Genomic DNA, 25,819 nt, shown 5'->3' on the forward strand with positions numbered 1-25,819 from the left:
TATGAAATTAAATACATGGTCTAGATTTTATTGAAATTTTAACATTTTTCATTTGGTTCACAGAAGAAAAAAAATGGAGGAAATGAGGAATTTTCAAGTTCTACTGCTTTTAAAACATCAGGCAGATATTTAAACAACTTACGAATTTTGGGGGTAATATTTAATTGAGTTAAACGCTTTCAGAGGTCTACACTGCTAAATAATTTTAATCACAACTTCTCAATGCTTTGGCAAATAGTTAAATGAACCATACTGATCGAATGACAAAACCAAAGCCAAAAAACTTTTTAAAGAAGTTCCTGGCTGGGTCCAGTGGCTCACGCCTATAACCCCAGCACTGTGGGAGGCAGAGGCGGATGGATCACTCGAGGTCAGGACTTTGAGGCCAGCCTGGCTAACATGGTGAAACCCCATCTCAAACTTAAAAAATTAGCCGGGCTTGGTGGCAGGCACCTGTAGTCACAGTTACTCAGGAGGCTGAGGAAGGAGGTCTGACTAAGCCCAGGAGATGAAGGCTGCAGTAACCCATGACTGTACCACTGTACTCCAGCCTGGGTAACATAGCAAGACACTGTCTCAAACAAACAAACAAACAAAAAAAGAGTTGTTCCTGAATTTGAGTTCTTAAAATTGGAAACAGCCTGTAAGGGCTGGGCATGAATATGACTGACATGCATATCTGAAGTACATTCTTTGGATATGTGTCTATCTTTATAACTTCCTTCAAAAATTTTTATTTTTTATTCTTATTTTTTATCTTCCTAGTTATGGATCTACTACCTCTTGCCATGTGCCTGTGTATTTCTTTTATCTCTCTACTTCATACTTACACGTAACATACAAACATGTTTGTCACTACTGACTACATCTGAATAAGACCTTTCGTCTATTTAATGATAAAACGGTGGTTTCTCTAAGAGCTAGGGGAAGGGGGGAATGGTGAGTTAATGTTTAAAGGGTCTAGAGTTTCAGTTTGGTGGGGGGGTTGTTTTTTGATAAGGTCTCACTCTGTCACCCAGGCTGGAGTGCAGTGGTGCAATCTTGTCTCACTGTAGCCTCGATCTCCTGGGCTCAAGCAATCCTTCCACCTCAGCCTTCTGAGTAGCCAGAACTACAAGTGTGTGTCGCTGTGTGTTTCGCTATGTTTTAAGTTTTTTGTAAAGATGGGAGTTTCACCATGTTGCCCAGGTTGGTCATGAACTCCTGGCCTCAAGTGATCCTCCCATCTAGGCCTCCCAAAGTGCTGGGATTATAGGCATGAGTCACCGTGCCTAGCAGAGTTTCAGTTTTACAAGATGAAAACAGTTATGGAGATAGATGGTAGCAATGGTTGCACAACATTATAAATGTATTTAATATCAGTGAACTGTATACTCAAAAATGGTTTAGATAGCACATTTTATAAGTATTTTACCATAATAAAAATCAAATTGCAGGGGAGATGGGTTTATGAGAATAATTGTTTTCTATTTTAGCTCTGTTTAAGCAAAACCCCTACCTATTATTCTTTCAATCTGATTTTCCAATCTGGTTCTGAAGTTCCCACACCCTACCCGCTAGGAGTCACCGGCTCCTACTAGAAAGACAACAGTTCTTTGTTCCTATCCCATCCCCATAGCCTGATGGAGAATCTGTAAGCTAGGAGAACAGGAAAGAGAAAAAAACACCTAACGGGCCAAAAATAACTGGGTTACTCTGTGCAGTGTTGTGATACATATCGGGTTTCATCCAGGGTTCCTAGCTCCCAACTCCCACAGCCAGTCTTTTGTTCCATGCTTTTGTTATAATGTTGGGTGTGTCTGGCCTCGAGGACTCTGACCTTTTTCTGCCCTCCTTCCACTCTCAGGGTCCCCTGCCTTCTGGCTGTGGGTCTTAAGACCCTCCCATCAGAGAGTCCCACCCTATACTCTAGAGGAAGGCAAGCTCCAGAGGAGGGCTCCGTGAGCTTCGGGACAGCCGAACATGTGAGGTTCCTGCAGGGTGGTGCCCAGGGAGGGCATGAAAGCTCCGCACCCTTCCCCCACACCTCACCATAGCATTTCCTCATCTGTATCCTTTGCAATATCTTTTACAAAAAAACAGTAAAAGTAAGTAAGCGTTTACCTGAGTTCTGTGAGCTGTTGCAACAAATTAACTGAACCCCAAAGGGGGTCATGGGCACCTCAAATTGAAGCTGGTTGGTCAGAAGTTCCAGAGGCTCAGACTTACAGACTGATGTCGGGGGTGGGGGGTGGAGGGCTCTTGGGGACTGAGCCTCCCTTAACCTACGGGCTCTGACACTGTCTCCAGGTAGACGGTGCTGGAACAATTACAGGGCACCCTGCTGGTGTCTGCTGCTTGGTGTGTGGGGGAAAAAAAAACCCCACACATTTTGTCACAAAAATCTTCTATGTTTATGTGTGCTGTGGTACAAAAGTAGAGGAAAAACAGTTTTCTGTACACATTCTGCATGGAAATTCCTTTTTACGGATTTACTATTTACGAAGCCAGAATCTCCTCATGTCTGAATGAGTAGCCACTACATACTCTATTTCTTTCAGGTCAAAAGGGTAGAATCCACTAATGATTTTCCCCAAGATGAAATTTCAGAAAAAAAGAGAAAGAAGGTAATGAAAATTCAACAAATTTAAAACATGAATAAATTCCTGTGGCTCTGAGGATAACCAAGCAATAATTGTCTTCATTCTCCTAATTATAGGTTTGAAAGAAAAGGAACTTCACAAGGCAGATTCCCCCGAAGACTTGTTCTATTATGCTAGCATAGGCCTCAGGTAAAGACAACCTCTTCCTGACAATCATCTTCCTAAAATGCCTGTTTTAGGAAAGATGAAAGAAAACACATGTTCAAAATACACTGTCACAAAGGATAAGTGACAATCTTCAGTATCCCGGTCCAGAAATTAGGACTGGGTACTCTACTCTTACTTTAAGTTTTCAGTATCCATATCACAATATTAACTCATAAAAGCTCTTGGTGAACCAGACCACTGTCCTGTAAAATATACACCTTATTTTCTATTTAAATAAGTAAAGTGAACAACACACAAAAAAAAAACAAAATAAAAAAATAAAGAAAGCAAAAGATAAAAAAGATTTAAAAAACAACAACAAAAATAAAGTTTGTCTTCATTTTAAGATTTAAACCTATTTGAAAACAACGTATCAAGATCATTTTAATTACCCAGTGAGTTTTCTGGAGACAGAGAACATTTTAAGAACATTTTAGAGTATTTTTCTAAAGACAGAGCAAAACGTGAAAGCTTTTCTTTTTTTTCCTTTTGAGACGGAGTCTTGCTCTGTCAACCACGCTGGAGTGCAGTGGTGTGTTCTAGGCTCACTGCAACCTCCGCGGCCTGGATTCAAGCAATTCTGCCTCAGCCTCCCAAGTAGCTGGGACTACAGGCACCCGCCACCACGCCCAACTAATTTTTGTATTTTTAGCAGAGATGGAGTTTCACCATGTTAGCCAGGATGGTCTCGATCTCCTGACCTTGTGATCCGCCCGCCTCGGCCTCCCAAAGTGCTGGGATTACAGGCGGGAGCCACTGCACTTGGCCGACGAAACCTTTTCTTTAATATATGTGACAATGCACATACGTTTTATCAATAAACCCTTTTCTGAATATATGTCAGCTTTCTGTTTACTCCAGAGTACCAGCCATAATGTGCTCAAACTCTTTGTGTCAAGGCTACAGAAACCCTCTTATGAGGAAACAACATCCAGAGACAAGCCAGGCAAAGAAACCTGAGTACTCAGACACCAGGAGCAACTGAACAACCAGGAACTCCCTGGAATCCAGCCAATATACACACCTCATTGTCCGCTGTTTTTAAGTAGGACACTGCTCACTGGCAGAAGAGCCAACCTGTAACTCGCAATTTTTTTTCATGCCTATTACCTGGTCTTCTCAAGTAAACAAGTGCTCTCGCCTCTACTACATACACATTTAAAAGTTTAATGTATTTTTGGTGCTATTTTGTAAAGGGAAACAGTTGTACAGAGTTCAAGGAGTGACAAGTGTAATATCCTATAAAGCTACTGAAATGGTTCATCTTATAAAAGCAAACACAATCTCCCCAAAAATCATCATTAACCACGTGGAGCCGTCACATGGCTGAGTCTCTCCAAGTATACTCAGCATCTGACAATCTACAGCGATCTCATGACTGATCTCCTTCTTCAACTATGATATTCTCAAAACCAGGACCTCTTTCAAAACAATGATATTCTGCCTCAGCCTCAAAGACTAATTTATTCCAAACCAAAGAAATGAAGAAAATAGGCATATCCCTCCTCAGAGGGATGAGAAGGGACTAAGAAACTCAAAAGGTCACCTACACCTAATATGACTAAGATACTGACAAAAGATCGTCACATGAGCCATAGCGTCACTCCCCACCTGGAAGTCAAGCAGCCATGTTAAGAGGAAGAACACAGGCTCCCACAGCAGACGGGCTCCACTCTGCATTTACTAATGTGGGTCCTTGACCCAGCCACTCTCCTCTCTAGCTTGCTTTTTATGTGGGCTAATATGCCTCAAGATGATCAAATAAATAATACCAGGGAGCTAAAAAAAGATGATAGGAGCCTGAAAAGAACTCTAAATGTGTAAAGGGGACTGCAACAACTGTGTTGCTAGGTGCTCTACATTTTTTTTTTTTCTTTTTTGAGACGGAGTCTCTCTCTGTAGCCCAGGCTGGAGTGCAGTGGCACGATCTCGGCTCACTGTGACCTCCACCTCCTGAGTTCAAGTGATTCTCCTGCCTCAGCCTCCTGAGTAGATGGGACTACAGGTACGTGCCACCATGCCCAGCTGATTTTTGTATTTATAGTACAGACGGGGTTTCTCCTTATTGGCCAGGCTGCTCTTGAACTCCTCACCTCAGGTGATCCATCCACCTTGGCCTCCCAAAGTGCTGGGAGTACAGGCAAGAGCCACCACATCCGGCCTAATTTTTTTTTTCCAACAACAAAAAAAATGAAAGTTATGAATTTTGGATGATATCTTCAACTAATTCAGTGTTATTACAAACTCTGCAGGCTGCCACTGTTTGGGCTAAAACTTGGAGCCATGTTCAAGCCGTGGGCATCTAGTCTGTAATGGCTGCTCTCACAAAGCTCTTAGCAGAGCATCCACCAGACAGTATCACAAATACAACTCAAAATGTTACCAACTTTCAACAAATCCAAAGTTGGTTGATCGATGGGTTTTCTAAAGGCACAGGAATGGCAGAAATAAAAGCAAGGAGGGGTTGAAAAGTTAAGCAACCAGTAAGACACAGTATAACAAAGCACATAATTCTTGAAGTATTTTTTGCCTTTGAGGATATGCTTTACAGAGAAGAAAGCGCACATTCCTTGGAGATGTTTTGCTATGATGTAAAGCATTTAAATATCCAAACAAAACCTGGTTTGACAGTTTCCCGAGTTGTGGTTTTATTATGCTGAACCATAAACTAAAGAATATCTTACTTTCCTTATCAAAAAAACCCAGAAAATTGTTAACATGATAGTGAGAGGTTATCATTTAGGGAGACTGTATTAATAGAAAATAGTGGATTTGTGTCTCTTTTTTCCCCTCTTAATCAAGCACAATTTCTACTTTAGATATAGGAAGGAGCAGCTATTCTTTAAAATTCAACCTACAAGTTTTCTCATATTACTGTTTTTCTGAATTTCAAAGATGCTATAATTTCTTTTTAAACTGTTATTTCCAATTACATAAACAGCAGAGATACATTCTCTGTTATAGACGTAAGGAATTAAACTGACTCATAATGATCCAGATAATCACTAATACCATTTTGGTATATTTCCTTCTTCTCAGTGATTCCAACACTTACTTGGGCAAGTTACTTTTCCATAGCTCACTTTCCTCATATGTAAGATAGAGATAACAATAGTACCTACCTCACAAAATTGATATGAGCGTTAACACACACCAAGTACTATAACAATGTCTGGGCCGGGCGCGGTGGCTCAACCCTGTAATCCCAGCACTTTGGGAGGCCGAGACGGGCGGATCACGAGGTCAGGAGATCGAGACCATCCTGGCTAACATGGTGAAACCCCGTCTCTACTAAAAAATACAAAAAACTAGCCGAGCGAGGTGGCGGGCGCCTGTAGTCCCAGCTACTCGGGAGGCTGAGGCAGGAGAATGACGTAAACCCAGGAGGCGGAGCTTGCAGTGAGCTGAGATCCGGCCACTGCACTCCAGCCTGGGCAACAGAGCGAGACTCTGCCTCAAAAAAAAATAAAAAATAAAAAATAAAAAATAAAAAAAAACAATGCCTGACCACCATAAATTATTGGTAACTTTGTCATTTGTACACTTTTTAAAAGAAATTGGGATCATGGTGTATATATACAACTTTGTATCTGGCTTTTTACACTCAGTACTTTATCATGAATATCTTTTATAATAATAAAAGACTCAGACAATGTTTTGAATAGCTTATACCATAATTTATTCTTTTACTCTAGTTTGTCTCCACCTTTTTTTTTCTATTTCAAACAAAAAATATTGCCACTGTTATGCTACTGGTACCACCAAAAATGTTCTAAAACATACTAAAAGCACCTATAAAATATATAGCTAGATTTGGACTCTGACTTAATTCAAAAGATTAAATGCCTCAAGAATTTTCTTTTGTTTCACAGGGGACTCTTTTTTTCCTTCCAGTCAGGGTCTCACTCTGTTGCCCAGGCTGAATGGAGTACAGTGGCACAGTCATGGCTCACTACAGCCTCAAACTCCTGGCTACTATGGGGGATCGGTCAGGGTGGTGGAAAAAGTTATAAAAGTTATAGGGAAAGACGCAAACCTTCTTGGAAGGCCAGGAGGTTTTGCAAAGCTGAAGGCAGCTAATTCTCTTACCCTGAGGCAGAAGGTGAGAAGTAGATGCAAGGGAATGGAGGGGAGTTTATCTAGATAAGTTTATTTACTTATGTTGTCCGGAAACTGATCTTAGATCGTCCGCACACAAGACTGCTCCCTGCAAGGGGGGACAACAATGTTAATTACCCACAGATTGTGTTGGCTCCAGGCCTTTGTCATTAAATCTGTACTGAATATATACAAGCAGCTCTGGCTTATCAGGACTGCACGGTCTCTTCGGCCCCTAGTGCCAGCAGTACCCTAGCCACACTTACATGAAATACCTGCATCTGCATATTCATTTCATCTGTTGCTTGGCCAGGGTCCGCAGGACAGACTCAGCAGGGCTCAAGCAGTCCTCCCACCTCAACCTCCCAAAGAGCTGTGACTACAGGCGTGTACACCAATCCCAGCTAATTTTTTTTTTTTTGTAGACATAGGGGTCTCACTATGTTGCCCAGGCTGGTCTTGAACTTGTGTCCTCAAGCAATCCTCCCACCTTGACTTCACAAAATGTTGGGATTATAGTTGTGAGCCACTGCAACTGGCCAAAAGGGGAGTCTTCTATCAGCTGAGAAGAAACTGAAGGAACAAAGGAGAGAATGGGGTGGGGGGTGAGGTACTCTGAGCTTTTCTGGCCTTGAAGCACAAATTATGCATAGGTGAACTGGAAAAATCCCTTTTCAGCCTCTTTGGCCAGCCCTAAACCATGTCCCTTGAAAGCCCAGGTCCTCTGAGCAGGGCACCTCCAGAAGGAGAACTGAGTGATGAACAAGAGAGGCCATGTGAAGGCACAGGTCAGGGCCTTCTATCCCCGAGGGGTACTTAGTAAGACCAACACAGCTTCCAAAAGCCTACATCTATATCCTGATTTTACCTCACACAAACATAGAGGAAGATGAATGGCAGATTAGATCAGAAGCTTCTGTAGCTCATTACACCATGTATCAAAGTATGTTTTGTGTCCAGGCCAAAGGCCAACCATGCCTACATGCATCAAATATATAATTCAGGTTCTGTTTATACTTCCATAATGAAAGACAATTATGTGTTAAGATAGATCCAGAGACTACATCCTATGAAGGGATATGAAACCCTTAGATCTTTTCTCTGAACAAATACGAAATTAAAATGTGCTTCCTACTGGGGCATAATCCGCTTCTTATTACTATGACAAAAGCATATTCCATCACATTAGAGTGGCAAAAGCACTCAGCTAAGACCCAGAACAAATGAGGCTGTAGTTGCTTCTTCCCCATTAACTTGCCGGGCTATAATGAACATGTCCACCTCTGAGAGTCACGTCAGTGTAAAATACTAATGCCTGCGCTATTTAAATTAATGAATTATTATGCATTTGAAGAAGGATAATATGCACGTAAAAGTGCTTTAACAATTACAAAGCAGTTCACAGATACAGGTTACTATTATGGCTCCAAAAGTCATAGTCTAAACTTTTTAACAATGTTAATTACCTTTCTGAAAAATGATTATAGTTATATTACATGGGATTGATGTTATGACCGCTCATGCTGTCATAGTTTACTTTCATGGCAAATTCCTTTCGTAATGTGTCCTGCTGATTAACCTGCTTTCTAAAAGAAAAATAAGTATTAACACAAAGGCAAAATCTTTATTAACTGATCAATAGAAGTAGATTTTGAGGTCGGTTAATAATACTTAGGTTGTTTTTGGGCCCGGTAGCTCACGCCTGTAATCCCAGCACTTTGGGAGGCCAAGGCAGGCAGGTTACGAGGTCAGGAGATGGAGACCATCCTGGCTAACATGGTGAAACCCCATCTCTACTAAAAATACAAAAAAATTAGCCAGGCATGGTGGCGGGCTGAGGCAGGAGAATGGTGTGAACCTGGGAGGCGGAGCTTGCAGTGAGCTGAGATCACGCCACTGCACTCCAGCCTGGGCAACAGAGCCAGACTCAGTCTAAAAATAATAATAATAATAATAATAATACTTAAGTTGTTTTTCCATTCAATTGGAAGAATTAGATTCATGGGGAGAAAAAAGAGCTTTATCTCTAATTTCTAAGATTCAAATCTGAAGATCTTTACAAAACACACTCCATTTGATTACAAGAGAAATTTAAGTATATTTCAAATCAGACAAACACTTGAAAATTGAAATCAGAATATGTACTTGAAAATACACAGGCAGATAGCGGTTTGACTAAATTGGTAAGTAGAGAACGAATAGAGGCTAGAAAAAATGAATGAAGAAAAGCAAACTGGCTTAGAAAAAGGTAACTGAAAATCCTGACAATAATTTTTGCATTCCTAAAAAAGTTTGTACGATAAAAAAAATTCTGTAACTATTTTATCACTGGCTTCTATTGTAATTTTGAGTTCATAAGGGAAATCATAGGTTTCTATGATATGAATCATGTTTCCATCAATTTAATTAATCATCTAACATTTACTAAGGATTCACTCTGTGTGCCTGGCACTTAGCTGGGTACTGGAGAGGGAACGGTAAACAAATTATGTTCTCTGTACTCACAGGGCTTCATTTATTCTTTTTTTTTTTTTTTTTCAAAGTCTCACTCTGTCACTGGAGTGCAATGGCGCGATCTCGGCTCACTGCAACCTCTGCCTCCCAGGTTCAAGTGATTCTCCTCCCTCAGCCTCCCGAGTAGCTTGGACTACAGGCATGTACCACCATGCCCAGCTAATTTTTTATTTTTAGTAGAGACGGGGTTTCACCACGTTGGCCAGGCAGGTCTCGAACTCCTGACCTCAGGTGATCCACCCGCCTCAGCCTCCCAAAGTGCTGGCATTACAGGTGTGAGCCACCACCACCAGCCTTGGCTTTATTTTTGATGGAAACTCATAATCGGGTAGCTCATGAGCCATACCACCATGGAAGGCTGGGCTTAGGAATTCCAATATTCTTCCTGTTCTGGCATGCTCTCTCCATTTCATTTTCTAGCCCAGGTCACAAAAGAAAAATTACTTAAGTATACAATCAATCTAAGAGAATTTTGAAGTTCATACATATTGAAGTATATCGCAAAAACAATTCTCATGTCATTGTAGTTCTCACTGATAGCACTGAACATAAATGATGAAGGAGCCAGAATAGTTGCCCCTGCTTTGAAGCTGTCCTGTAACTCAACAAGTGGATGAGTCATATTGAATTGCTTTTTTCACAGAGGTCTTTAGTCATGAAAGCAATCACCGTTTTGTTCTCCATTGCTGTCCTGGAATACCATAATTCCATTATCTTAGTTAATTTGTTAACTATGAGGAAACATTTTAAGTGGTCCATTTTCGAGACATGATAATCTAAGTACTGGTACCCAGCCTGTGGACATGACAAACTGCACGGCTCATGCACCTAGAAAGTCATGATAAGCAAATGGGATGTAGAGGAGGGGTCAGCCCATAAAAGGGAAGAAAATTTCGTTATTGGGAAATTGAAACTTAAGCGAGGAAGGGGATGGGGTATAACCTTATAAGGGGGATAATAAAACTCAGGCGACGTCCGGGAAGATTGTAACCCCATAGTACTTGATCAATGAGGAACTGGGGAGGGGACTTGCATGCTAAGAGATAAATTACCTGCTGAAACTGCCCCAGGTGTGCCTGCCTACCAGACACCCCATCTCGCAAGACCACCATTAAAAGTCTCACTTCTGCTGTTCTTCGTGTCTCTGGGTCCATTCTTTGGGTTTAGATGGGTGAGTGTGTTTTTCACATTAACTAGCTTTTAAATAAAAACTGGTGATAAAATACTTAGAAAAAAATATTACATTGGTAATTTGATTCACTGGGACCTTGACTTCCATAGTTCCTTTGAAATGAAAAGTTGGACCCCACACCCAGCAGCCCAGATAGCATAAATGTATCATATTAAGATGTGGAATGAATTACTGCCATAAAAGACTAGCTGCATAAAGACAAAAATACAATGCAATTAAATCCTACTCAAAGAGGCAGACTTTTATATCCCTTTTAATTGATGACTAAAAAGTTCTTTACTGCAGTCCAGATCTAGATCACACAAATTGCTTCTCCTGCTTCTATCTAAAATAAATGTGTTGACATTCAAAGAATAAATTCTGCTTTTTTTTTGGAAGATGGAGTCCTGCTCTGTCATCCAGGCTGGAGTGAGTGGCGCCATCTCAGGTCACTGCAACCTCCACCTCCCGGGTTCCCGCCATTCTCCCACCTCAGCCTCCCAAGTAGCTGGGATTACAGGCGTCCACCACCATGCCCGGCTAATTTTTTGTATTTTTAGTGGAGATGGGGTTTCGCAATGTTGGCCAGGTTGGTCTTGAACTCCTGACCTCAAGTGATCCGCCTGCTTCACCCTCCCAAAGTGCTGGGATTACATGTATGAGCCATTGCATCTGGCCAATCCTGCTCTTAAAAAATAAACAAGTTATTGGCCAGGCGTGGTGCCTCACACCTGTAATCCCAGCACTTTGGGTGGCCCACGCGGGCAGATCACAAGGTCAGGAGATCCAGACCATCCTGGTTAACATGGTGAAACCCCGTCTCTACTAAAAATACAAAAAAATTAGCCAGGCGTGGTGGTGGGCACCTGTAGTCCCAGCTACTCGGGAGGCTGAGGCAGGAGAATGGCATGAACCCAGGAGGCAGAGCTTGCAGTGAGCCGAGATTGCACCACTGCACTCCAGCCTGGTGACAGAGCGAGACTCTGTCTCCAAAAAAAAAAAAAGAAACATGTTATTAAGACAGGCCTTTGTGCAACAGCCATTCCACTAAGTAGAGAGGACTGAGCAATGCAGCCTTGTGCACGTGGATACATAACCATGCTAATATTAGATGTGACTTAGTTTTCTTGGGCCTTGTTGACATCAGGAAGCCCCTATCTGTAACTTGAAAACATTCTACATCAGTTTTCCTCAAGAATCACTTGGGGAATTTGTTCAAATGCAGATTTTTAGACACTATTCCCTTACATTCTTAATTCACAAAGTTTAGGATATGTCTTTAGAGTAAGTATAGTATTTTTAACAACATTTCCTAAATGATTTCTGTAACCCTCAGACCACATTTTAGGAAACACTGCTAACTGGTCCTGATGATGAAAATTATGATCCCTGGGCCAGGCACGGTGGCTCATGCTTGTAATCCCAGCACTTTGGGAGGCTGAGGCAGGTGGATCACCCGAGGTCGGGAGTTCAAGACCAGCCTGATCAACATGGAGAAACCCCATCTCTACTAAAAAAAAAAATACAAAATTAGCCAGGTGTGGTGGTGCCTGCCTGTAATACCAGCTACCTGGGAGGCTGAGGCAGGAGAATCGCTTGAACCCGGGAGGTGGAGATTGTGGTGAGCCGAGATTGCGCCATTGCCCTCCAGCCTAGGCAACAAGAGCAAAACTCTGTTTCCGAAAAAAAAAAAAAAAATTACAATCCCTGAAAAAAACAGAAGTGTTTAATTATTAGGAAAATCAGAAAGGTTTGTTTTAATGTAGAGTCATTCATAACTTGGACTTTAGGTTAACTAAAATGATAATTATAATATTTCATTTGTATGTTCATAAAGAGGCAGTATGAACTTTCTCTACAGAATTTTATTTCACAATGATAGTAACAAGCCATTAATCACTTTAAAAGGCAAGGAAAATCAGTTAAATGCATGAGAGGTAGTTTTAAATACAGTGCTTAGGCCAGGCACAGTGGCTCACGCCAATAATCCCAGCATTTTGGGAGGCTAAAGTGCACCCATGACTTGAGCCAGGAATTCAAAGCCCAGCCTAGGCAACACGGCGAAACCTCATCTCTACCAAAAAATTTAAAACCTGGCCAGGCGCGGTGGCATGTGCCTGCAGTCCCAGCTCCTCAGGAGGCTGAGGTGGGAGGATCACCTGAGCCCAGGAAGTTGAGGCTGCAGCGAGCCATAATTGCGTCACTGCACTCCAGCCTGGGTGACAGGAGTGAGACCCTGTCTCTAATAAATAAAAATATAAAAATAAATAAATATCGTGCTTGAATAAAAAATCATTTATTTTCCTGGAATGATCTACACTGTGTACAGGCAATAAATAAACCCATTCTTGGAAATTTAACATGGTTAAAACATACTCCTCTAAAGAAGAAACAGTTTTCCTTCCCAATACCTGACTTGTGTGCCATGTAGTCAGTAAAACTGTGCCTGAGCACAGTCACAAGAGAATGGCCTGAATGACACTGGTACACCCAGAGACAGCCGTGGGCAAAATAATCAACAGATGGCAACCCCCATTCTCCCCACCCTCAGCCTCCTCATCCCTCTGATTTAATAATGGATAATGCAATCTTCCTTCAACATTTCACCAGAGACCTTCTGGGGACAATTCCTTTAGTCAAAGAGAAAAAAGACAACAGACATAGAACATTCCACCCACGCTGCAACTGGACCTCCTCACCTCCAGCAACCCTCATCCCCGCTCCCCGGCACTCGCCCATTCTCATGGCCACACGGAAGACTTTTGCATGACAGCAGGTAGGAGGCCTCACAGGCCTCCGACCCTTCTGTGTTCTCCAAGCTCTCAGCTTCCTCCCGGCCTCGGCTCCTCCCTTGGCTTGATGAGGCCTGGGGGGCTCTCATTAAACATTCTTGTGCCCTAACCCTCCGTCACACCAAGCCCACAGACATCTCCACTGCTTCACTCCAGGAGTTTGTTAGCGTTCCACCTACAAAAGTTTCACAACCACACGGCAGGCGTCGCTAGTCTTTCACGGCCTCCAACTTCACATCTTGGCCCTTAACTCCTCAGCACTCAGCCCACGTACCTTTGCGATGCTGCGTCTTCTCCCTGATGCGACAGCAAAGCACAGAGAACAAGAGGGCTGGCTCTCCTGTCAAAGAAAGCCTGGCACCATCCTAGCAAGCTCTGCCACCTTCGGCTAGTCACCCCACCTCTCTAAACCTGCTTCCTGACCCATACGATGGGAATAGCAGAAACTTTCTCATAGGATAACTGTGAGGGTTCAATGAGAATATAAAGTGTCTAGTGAACTGCTTGGTACACACTAAGGGCTCAATAAATGATTCTGCTGTTATTCTTTCCAATGATGTTTTTTCCAAACCCTTTACCGCCTCTCTTAAAATTACCCTGTACGGGCACAGGCTCACACCTGTAATTGTGGCACTCTGGGAGGCTGAAGCAGGAGGACTGCTTGAGGTCAAGAGGTAAAGGCTGCAATGAGCTACAATCTTCCTCTACACTCTAGCCTGGGCTACAGAGCAAGATGCTGTCTAAAATAAAATTAAATTAAAATTAAAAAATTATCCTCTACATATATCATAGTTCTCACTATCAGTAATTAATTTTGTCTCCCACTTGCCAAAATATTTGAGACTATCCAGCTTGAAATACCTTAATTCCCTGCCAATCTCCACGAAGTTCTCTCCATGTGCCCCCATTTTTATCTCCTACTAAAGTCGAATCTCCCCACCTATGCTCTGATCCTGCCCCCTGGGCATGGCTCCATCAATTGCCATCTATCTCTGAGATGTTTAGGCCCTTCCTCTCTACTTTTCCATCTTTCCCTTAACCTAAAAATGTGCTTAAATGTCTCTCCCTGACAACAACAAAAATCCCATAACACACACTCCACTCTAGGTACCACTTTCTCTTCTGGCTTTCTCAGCCAGGCTTCTACAGAGCATAGGCCGCACACTGTGAACCTCTCCACTCCCACCCCCAAACCACAATGGCATGGACCTCCAAAGGCCCCCCAGTTGCCAAGTCCAGGGCACACCCTCGGTCCTCCCTCTGGACCTCCCTGCCCCACTGGACACTGTTGGCCATCTGCTCCCGCTTGCTCTCTGAGTTTCTCTCTCCATCTCACAGCCTCTAAATGCTCTCTCTCTCCTCGGTGGGCTGCTCCTCCCTTGCCTATGCTTGGACTCGCTGCTTCTCAGCCATCCTACTGCCCTGGGCAGTCTCATTCCCTGTAGTCTTAACTGTCAGGTACACACTGACCACCAACAAATCGACCTGCTTAACCCTGATCTCTCCTGCAAACTGCACAGCTGCAGACCTAACCACCAGCTGGACGGATCCATAGGCATCTCAAAATCTACATGGCCAAAATGTACCACATCCTTAGATCCCACCGTCCCAAACCTACACAAAGGGCACCTGTACCCATTCAGCCTCCAAGCCAGAAACCTGGAATGACCTAGATCTCTCCCTCTCCTGCCCGCAATAAATGCATGCTTACCGAGCAGAAATGAAGAGCATGATGAAGCCGCCTGGGTGGAAGGGCAATTGATTCGAACCTTCAACAACAAGTGGAGCTGAACCTACAAAAATGCAGGCAAAGGCCTTCCCGGGTGTACACACACCCGCCCAACGGTAAACTCGGGAACAGCAAGCAGTTTGGCTTGAAGAAGAGGAATACGAGTGAAGGCTACAAAGGCAGGGCAGCCCTGTCATGAAGACCTTGACACGAGGCCGAGTGTTGTGGACCCACAACCTCCCTCCTCTCTAAGTGAATGGCCTAGCTCTACACAATGACATAAGGGAAATAAAACAAAAAAGATAAATGACTGGCCTTGGCCCATCACAGAAATCCTGTCCCCCATGCCAACAACAGGTAAGAAACGGGCACCTGCCCAAACCTGGCCAGTAAGATGTGAGGGGAACACTGCCAGGAGCATTTCTAAGCACATTTTCCTTGTTCCAAAAAGGGACTCTCTTCCTCTGGGTAGCATCCTGCGTGGCCGTGGTGCCTAAAACTGATATAGTCACCGGGCCAACAGCCCGCGAACTCTTCCGACTCACAGGGCTAAGAAACACAGAGAAATGGTCCTGGAGGCTCCACATGGAGCCTGCCCTAGCCCTGAGCTTGTCCTCTCTCTGGACTGTGTATTCTTTCTTAAGAGAATACATCTTCTTATTGTTTAAAAATAAAAGGAAGGAGATACAGGGATCAGTCATGTTTAGAGAACATTGGATCAAAAAGCTAAACAGATTTCTTTATAGCAGGATTTCTTACAATGTTAATTTAATAACACACATTGTAAAACTTTAAGAATTTAGTTTTTCCAAGGCCCAGTGCGGTGGCTCATGCCTGTAATCCCAGCACTTTGGGAGGCCAAGGTAGGAGGATCACTTGAGCCCAGGAGTTCAAGACCAGCCTGGGCAACATAGTGAGACCTTGTCTCTACAAAAAATTTAAAAATTAGCTGGGTGTGGTGGCACATGCCTATAATCCTATCTACTCGGGAGGCTGAGGTGGGAGGACTGCTTTAGTCCAGGAGGTCAAGGCTACAGTGAGCTATAATTGTGCCACTGCACCCCAGCCTGGGCAACACAGTGAGACCCTGTCTCAAACAAACAACAAAAAAAATTTTAGTTTTTTCAGATTTATTTGACCAGCAAACTAGCCTCCCGTGCTTCCTCTTCTTTGTTTTTGCAGTGTACCTAAAAGCATCTCCCAGAACTAAGTGTTAATGAATCATAGTTTGGGAAACACTGATTTTTACCAGAAGAGACTAAAAAAGTATATGTCTGGCTGTTATAATGCAGTGATGACACAGTAATATAGGCACAGAAAAAGTGATCGCAGAATCCAAAAGGCACCACTGCCATTCTACTAGGTTCTCACTCAAAATGCCAGATGGGTTTCATGCTATGTGCCAACTGCGTGAATTTTTAGTGGCTGCCTGGAATGCTATATTGAGAGGGATTCTGCAGTCACATCCTGGTGCCTTACTTGATTAGTAAAGATTCTCATGAGCACAGAAGGGACAGCTATGACATCATTCAAGTTCATTCTGAGACCTCTGAAGTGACATTAAGTCCTAAGCAGATCCCAGAATCATCCCAAAGCTTCCCAAGTCATTTTAATTCTGAATCAGGCCAGACTAATTTTTAATAATTAAAAAGGCAATAAAGTGGTTAAGTGTGTAGACTCCAGAGTTAATAGAGAGAGACATGGGTTTAACTCAGTTCTTTCACTGATTATGTAGCCTGGGCACATCATTTAACCTCACTAAACCTCAGTTTTCCCATCCGCAAAATGAGAATAACAGTCCCTACCTCCCATGATAGATGAAAGAATTAAACTGGGTAATGTAATGCAGTGAATACATTTGCAAACAGCCAGTGCAAGAGATGTTAAGTTTAGCTCTACCAATTACTAAGGCATTCACTTCATGACGTTCACATTATATAACTCCTGTAATACATGTGTTTGTCCACTGTATTCATAGTCATAGATTATGGTGAAATAAGTCAAACTGGGGCCACAGGAATGATTTCGCTGAACCCATTAACAATGCCAACATATGCCTTGCTAAGCAAATGACATAGAGGATTAGAAAGCACAGTTTAAAGTGAGTGTCACTGGCCTTTAAGAAGACATAGACATACTGGCCGGGAGCGGTGGCTCACGCCTATAATCCCAGCTCTTTGGGAGGCCAAGGCGGGCGGATCACGAGGTCAGGAGATAGAGATCATACTGGTTAACACGGTGAAACACGGTGAAACCCCGTCTCTACTAAAAATACAAAAATTAGCCGGGCGTGGTGGCGGGCATCTGTAGTCCCAGCTACTTGGGAGGCTGAGGCAGGAGAATGGCGTGAACCCGGGAGGCGGAGCTTGCAGTGAGGCAAGATCGCACCACTGCACTCCAGCCTGGGCGACAGAGCAAGACTCCGTCTCAAAAAAAAAAAGAAAAAAAAAAAGACATAGAATATACAAATCTAACTACTAGGTGATTGTTTTCTGCAATACACAGATTTCATATGTATTTTTTTCAGATCCTTCCATAGAGGAAGTCAAGAGACAATGACCAGTCCAACAGCAACAAGCCTCCCTGACACTCAGAACGAGTTATTGAAATGCCATTTACCACTTTAAAAAAACAAACAGGGCTCATCTTGGAGAAACAGTTTATTCCAGGTATAAGCAGAAGACATTCAGAATGAGCCTGAAACATTTTGTGATACCACATAGCAAGAAAACACTCAAAGACCCCAAGGGTTATGTCCAAAGGATGCAAGAGTCAACTAACAAGGGCTCCCACTGGCCAAAGATGGGATAATATAGGCTTCAAAAAAAAATTAACCACAACTTATTGAAATGCATCAAATATGGTCAAATCCACGAATTCATTTTATATATATATATATATAATATGGAGAGAGAGAGAGAGAGAGAGAGAGAGAGAGAGAGAGAGAGAGAGAGACGGAGTTTTGCTCTTGTTGCCCAGGATGGAGTGCAGTGGTGTGATCTCAGCTCACGACAACCTCCGCCTCCCGGGTTCAAGCAATTGTCCTACCTCAGCCTCCCGAGTAGCTGGGATTACAGGCATCCGCCACCACACCCAACTAATTTTTTGTATTTCTAGTAGAGACGGGTTTCACCATGTTGTACAGGCTGGTCTCCAACTCCTAACCTCAGTGACCCACCCGCCTCAGCCTCCCAAAGTGCTGGGATTACAGGCGTGAGCCACCACGCCCAGCAGAATTCATAATAATACTTTTTGAAAACACACAATGGGGGAATTGGTCACCTTCAGAGGATAAGGAACTAACTCACTGTGGAAACTGGTAAAGTGAAGAATCAAGATTTCATCCAGCTTTTCTACTGAACTGCACCTTTATGTAACCAAAGAGTAGACAAGGGGCAAGAAACAATACTCTTAGTCTAAAAGTATTTAAGTCAGTAACTGAAAAATGACAAAATACCACCATCTTGTCACTCCTAATAAATCAATGGATCTAGGTATTGAGTGTCAATAGCTACTAATATCACAAAAGGAAAGAGAACCAGATCCAACATGACTTCTAATAAAAGAGCACACCACTAGCTAAAGTCTCGCCAAAGGAATCAAACAGGAGTTTGAGCAGGCCTCTGGACCCACTGTCAATTTGCAGGACACAGAGCACACAGAGGAGCACGTTGAACTGCATCACTGACGTGCAATCAGCAAAATCCAGACACAGGACACTCTACAGGACAAATCCTCTAGGTTCTTCAGTAGATAAACTAAAGAAAATAAAAGGATAGAAGGGAAACTTTTTTTTTTAAGAGACAAGACTAAACTATTATGTCCACTGATGCACACTGGAGTGATAAAACTATAACGACATGCAAGGAAGTGATTCCTATACAGTCAAGATGAGGTTGCTAAGGTGGGAGAGAAGGTGCTGACATTGGGGTGGAGATACAAAGGGGTGTATCTCTAGGGCATTCTCTCTATAATAATCCATCCATCTATACAATTGTTTGGTGGGATTTTCTGAATCTGCATTTTTTATTTTATAATAAAAAGGTCTGTAAAAAATAAGTGTAAAAGCTACCACTTAACATCTTCCATATCCAAAGCAGGATATTCTTTATTTTACAAATGCTATCACATTGTTCCAAAGAACCTTTGAAAAGTATTTACTATATCCTTTTTTCAGATGAAGAGACCTCTCTTAAGCAAGCTGCCCACTGTCACAGTTATTAGGGGAGAGCCCAGATTCAAATCCAGAGCAATGACAAACTCCAAATCCATTCTCTTCATGCCTATGCTTTACTGATTCCCAGTTATTCATTCTTTTAAATATGTATTGCTTACCTACTAAATCATCCAACTAGGTGCCTTAAAGACACAGAGGGAAGTTTCCACCTTCATATGGAGTTCAATAACTAATGAAAAGGAAACACCAGGAGCCATCCGAATGAGTATAAAATTACAACTGTGACAACTACCGTGAAGGAGCGGTATACGGCACTATATTCCTACCGTGAAGGAGGGGTATATGGCACTATATTCCTACCGTGAAAGAGTGGTATATATCTACTGTGAAGGAGTGGTATATGGCGCTATATACCTACCATGAAGAAGGGGTATATGGCTCTATATACCTACCGTGAAGGAGGGGTATACGGCGCTATATACCTACTGTGAAGGAGGGATATACGGCACTATATTCCTACCATGAAGGAGCAGTATATGGGCGCTATATACCTATGGTGAAGGAGGGGTATACGGCGCTATATTCCTACCATGAAGGAGCAGTATATGGGCGCTATATACCTATGGTGAAGGAGGGGTATACGGCGCTATATACCTACCATGAATGAGGGGTATACAGCACTATATACCTACCGTGAAGGAGCAGTATATGGGCGCTATATTCCTACTGTGAAGGAGTAGTATATGGGTGCTATATACCTATGGTGAAGGAGCGGTATATGTCACTATATTCCTACCGTGAAGGAGGGGTATATGGCACTATACACCTACGGTGAAGGAGTGGTATATGGCGCTATATACCTACCGTGAAGGAGGGGTATACGGCGCTATATACCTACCGTGAAGGAGGGGTATATGGCACTATATACCTACCGTGAAGGAGGGGTATATGGCGCTATACACCTACCGTGAAGGAGGGGTATATGGCGCTATATACCTACCATGAAGAAGGGGTATATGATGCTACATACCTACCATGAAGGAGGAGTATATGGTGCTATATACCCACAGTGAAGGAGAGGCATTATGGCGCTATAAGAATATGTAAGTTGAAAAATAGGAAAAGCTTCCCTGCAAAACTGATGACTGAGGTCTAAAGGAAGAGAAGTTAACTAAGCAAAGGGGACAGCGGAGTGCTCAAGGCAGGGGAAACAATATATAAAGTCCCTACAGACAGAAAAAGCTGGGCCCTATGAGGACTGAGGGTGGAGCATGAGGAGTGAGGGTAATGATGACTGGAGGTTAGGCTAGAAAGCTAGGAAGAACAGTAAGTTACTGAAAGTTTTAAACAAACATGTTGCTAAAGAGGAATTTGATTAGGCTTGCATTTTTAAAAGAATCAATGGAAGGGGGAGCCAACATGGAGGGAGAGACCAATGGAAAGGCTGTTACAGTTATCTAGGTGGGACATGATGGTAGCTGAGACTAAGCAGGAAAGACTGAAAGAAGTGGATGAATGCAAGATACTCAAGAGATAAGGGCAGGCACCCCTGTAATCCAACATTCTGAGAGGCCAAGGCAGGAGGATGGCTTGAGTCCAGGAGTTTGAGACCTACGTGGGCAACATAGAGACCCCATCTCTAGAAAAAACTTTTTTAATTAGCGTGGGTCAGGCACAGTGGCTCACACCTTTAATCCCAGCACTTTCAGAGGCCAAAGCAGATGAACGGCTTGAGCTCAGGAGCTCAAGACCAGCCTGGGCAACATGGTGAAACCCGTCTCTACAAAAAATACAAAAACTAGTCAAGGGTGGTGGCACGCACCCTTAGACAGGAAGCCAAGATCATGCCATTGCACTCCAGCCTGGGCAACAGAGCCAGATCCTGTCTCAGAAAAATAAAAATAAAAAAAATTAGCTGGGTGTGGTGGCACCCACCTGTAGTCCCAGCTATTGGGGGGGTGAGGCATGGAGGATCACAAGAGCCCAGGAGGCCAATGCTGTAGTGAGCCATGACTGTGCCACTGCACTCCAGCCTGGGCAACAGTGACACCCTGTCTCAAAAATAAATAAATGAATAAAAAAATAAAATTAACAAAAGAGGTAAAAGGACAGGACTTGACGGAGTGCCTATGGGGTATGAGAAGGAGATGTCAAGAAGGACTCAGTTAAGCTGGGTGCGGTGGCTCACACCTGTAATCCCAGCACTTTGGGAGACCGAGGCGGGCAGATCACGAGGTCAGGAGATCGAGACCATCCTGGGTAACATGGTGAAACCCCGTCTCTACTAAAATATAAAAATTTAGCCAGGCGTGGTGGTGGGCGTCTGTAATCCCAGCTACTCGGGAGGCTGAGGCAGGAGAATTGCTTGAACCTGGCAGGCAGAAGTTGCAGTGAGCCGAGATCGCGCCACTGCACTCCAGCCTAGGCGACAGAACGAGACTCCGTCTCAAAAAAAAAAGGACTCAGTTCTGGGACCTGACTTTCGGGGGTATTATTCACTGACACAGGAACAAGAGGAACAGAGACAGACATTGGTCATGAGATGTCATGGACTCAAGCTTTGGGTACCACTGGGACTGCCAGGTGGAAATGTCAAGTTAAGCAGTTGAATAAATAAGTCTGAGGCCCAAAGCTAGATCTGAAACTCAGGAATAAATCTCTTAAGTCCTCAACGTAGACAGGGATGATTATTGTAGGAGGCCAAAGTTGAGACTGCCCTAAAGAGAATAAAGAATGAGACCTCAAGAATGACCCAAATGCAAATCTGGGAAACATCCAACTTTCTGAGCTATCTAGGGGTTGCAATTTCAGAAAAAAAGAAAGATTCAGTGAAATGGGAAAAAAAATCAGAAAAAAAAAAAGATTAACAACTCTGCTTCAGGAAAAACTCATGGAAATTTCTGGAACAGTTAAGATGTAAATTTCATGTATAACAAATTGGCAGCCTGCAAGCAGCCCTCAGGTATATATTTTCATGAGTTGATTTACATAAGAGGAAGAGGCCTTGTGGGAGGTGGCTTATGTGTAGGGACTCAAGGTTGGGGACTAGAGAAGGCCCTGGCTTGATCCCAGCAGTCGGTCTGAGCCAGATGGAGAGAAGCCACAAGAAAAAAGAAGACGCTGTCTTCAGAGGAGATGCAAGGAGGGGCATAAGTTCCTTAGCTTCCATAAGAAGAAAACATTTTTTTTTTAGACAGAGTCTTGCTCTGTCGGCCCAGGCTGGATGGAGTGCAGTGGCACGATCTTGGCTCACTGCAACCTCCGCCTCCAGGATTCAAGTGATTCTCCTGCCTCAGCCTCCTGAGTAGCTGGTACTACAGGCACGTGGTTACCACGCCCAGCTAATATTTTGTATTTTTAGTAGAGACAGGGTTTCACCCTGTTAGCCAGGATGGTCCTAATCTTCTGACCTTGTGATCTGCCCACCTCGGCCTCCCAAAGTGCTGGGATTACAGGTGTGAGCCACCATGCCTGGCCCAAAAACATTTTTTAAAAACATGCCTGAGTGAGAGAAACAGGGCTAGCCTCCCAGCTTCTATAAAGCATACACGGGGCCTTGGCTTAGATAAACCCCGAAGGACAGACCAAGCCCCTCCAGACACGCAGCTCTGGAGGACTGAGACAGTAGTACCCTGGCAGGGAACATCTTTCTCACAGACTGGCAGTGGCGCCAGAGCACAGGGACCTCTCTCCAGTGCTTTGCAGGCAACCAAGAATGGAAGAATGTAAGTTGAAATTATCCCCAAATACATGGGACACTGTCTGTGGCTCCCAGAAACGCTGATGCGGTGGTAGAGCAAGGACGTAGGAGTACTGCAAGAGGATGAGGTTCTGTATGAGATCAGAACCTCATTAAAAAAACTTTAAAATTGTTTAATTTATGTAAACTCACCCATATATATAGGTGGGTGAGAACTACAGAAATTCAGGTTACTTTAGAAATGAGTATTTGTAAAATATTTATCTAATTTTCCAAGAGATATATTCCACACTAAAATAGAAAGTCTATTAAATAGATCCTAGTAGCCTAATAAACAAGTTTATGTGTGTTATCCTAAAGATGCACAATCCCTTGCTCCCCTCTTGGCTTCAAAAGCATTTTACTTGGAGTTAAACCATATTCATTTTTCTTTACATCCAGCTTGTGGCTACTCATACCGAGAAACCGTGGGCTGACAAACACCAGGACTGGCAAGTGCTTAGAGCAGCTGCTCAGTGCTGGCTGGCTGCAGGGGCAAAGCAGGCACACCTCACACACCTAGCTGCCTTCTCCCAAAGCAGCACCTGGGCTGAGAGGCCCACCAACATACATGCAAACCTGCTGGGATTTCTGGAAAGTTCCACCATACTTACAAAAACTACAGAAGCAGGCCAGGAGTGGTGGCTCATGCCTGTAATCCCAGCACTTTCTGTGGCCGAGGGGCACGGATTGCCTGAGGTCAGGAGTTCGAGACCAGTCTGGCCAACATGGCAAAACCCTGCCTCTACTAAAAATACAAAAATTAGCTGGGCGTGATGGCGGGCGCCTGTAGTGCCAGCTACTTGGGAGGCTGAAGCAGGAGAATCACTTGAACCCGGGAGGCGGAGGTTGCAGTGAGCCAAGAATGCGCCACTGCACTCCAGCGTGGGTGACAGAGCCAGACTCCGTCTCAAAACACTATAGAAGCACACACTCCTAGACTAAAGCAGGGTGTGACTTAGACCTAAATCCTCAGGTTATCCAGGAGAGCCCCTGCGAAGGGCTGCCTACCTACCTGTCATCCCCATTCAACCAAACAACCTAGGTGGGATAGGTGACCTACAGCTGTGAAGGATAAAAATACAGGTTCTGAGTTTGAAATTTTTTCTTTCAAAAGTACAGCTGCAATGTTAAAACTGCTGGCAAAATGGTATGCAATTATTTCAATACTAACAGCCTTCCACAGACACTGTTCATTTTCTGTGTCCTGAACCCTTGGCACCAAACTTGCTGCGTCACCTTTCTAGCACAACCATGTGTACCATTCTGACTATAAAGAATTCTACATTTTAAGGAATCTAGGGCACTTCCCATCCCTCAAATGATATGGTTGGGAAACGAAGCCTAAGATATTTTTAGGAAGGCAACAGTCAATTACCATGACCAATGTGACATAGTATGCTTCAAAAACAAAAGCAGCTTAAGACTCAGGAGTGCGAAATAAATCCCCTGGGAATGGCAGAATTAAGAAGGCTCCAAGTAGAATATTCAACTTGGGAGACGTTCCTAGGATACATCTGCTATTATATACTGTGGGATCCTTTGGTTTGGGGTTGAATTTATTGTTTAAAAGAAATGTTAGGGCCCTCCTGAGAATATTCTTGAACCTATCTGTAATGATAACTAACGAAAATTGTATCAAAGTCTCACTCATTCCTGAAGGTACTGCCTGCTGTCTCCATTCACACAGCTTCATTAACTCTCACTTTTCATCATTGCAGCTACACAGTATTTCTCTCTCTCTCTCTTTTTTTTTCAAGACAGAGTCTCACTCTATCACCCAGGCTGGAGGGCAGTGGTGTGATCTTGGCTCACTGCAACCATCATCTCCCGGGTTCAAACAATTCTCCTGCCTTGGCCTCCCAAAGTGCTGGGATTACACGCATGAGCCACCGCACTCGGCCCAGTATTTCTCCTTTTAAGTCCATTCCAATCACATATCCATTCAACGTTTCAAAGCACAGCTCTGATGCTATCACTCCTGGGCTCAGAAAATGCCAATAGTCACCACGCCTGAAGACTAAAATTCAGTTCCATTCCCCGGCATTCCCACGGCCTGGCCAACACTACCTTTCCATTCCCAGCTCCCATGAGTCATCTCATATACTCACTGGTAACTCAAATCACAAACGGCACATGTACTCTGGACCCATTTTGTTGTTTTCTAAAAATTAGAAGAACACATATTGCTTCCTTTAGACGATTTTGCTAAATTCAAATACAAACTTGTTGGCCGGGTGAGGTGGCTCACGCCTGTAATCCCGGCACTTTGAGAGGCCGAGGCGGGTAGATCACCTGAAGTCAGTAGTTCAAGACCAGCCTGGCTAACATGGTGAAACCCCATCTCTACCAAAAACTACAAAAATTAGCCGGGTGTAGTGGCGGGTGCCTATAATCCCAGCGACTCCGAAGGCTGAGGCAGGAGAATCGCTTGAACCCAGGAGGCAGAAGTTGCAGTGAGCCAAGGCCGTGCCACTGCACTCCAGCCTGGGCAACAAGAGTGACACACCATCTCAAAACAAACAAACAAACAAACAAATACACATTTTTGTCATTTCCTAGGTATACTTGATTAGCACTGTTTTCTGTCCCCGGCTTAATCATATATTGTACCTTCACACTTTGAAGTTATCACTATTCATATACAACTTTATCTTATGCTGACTAATCTTAATAGTTCCATCACGACAGATGATACAGAAAATAATTTTCCTTTATGTGTAATCACTGTTCACATACCAAGATTATATGTATCAAAAACTTCTCCTTTTGAATACATGTGTGTATGTGCCTATATGTGTGTCAAATAT

General features: G+C 43.4%; 1 protein-coding gene across 3 annotated transcripts in view; it reads right to left on the bottom strand.

Annotated features, from left to right (window-relative positions):
• LOC108515619 (sorting nexin-25-like) overlaps positions 1-25,819 on the bottom strand; it is a 107,121-nt gene that overhangs the window by 69,132 nt on the left and 12,170 nt on the right. The gene's annotated exons all lie outside the window — the stretch shown is intronic.

This window comes from Rhinopithecus bieti, unplaced genomic scaffold (assembly GCF_001698545.2).
Source record: "Rhinopithecus bieti isolate Rb0 unplaced genomic scaffold, ASM169854v2 scaffold_35307, whole genome shotgun sequence".
In the NCBI taxonomy this organism is placed as follows: Eukaryota; Metazoa; Chordata; class Mammalia; order Primates; family Cercopithecidae; genus Rhinopithecus; species Rhinopithecus bieti.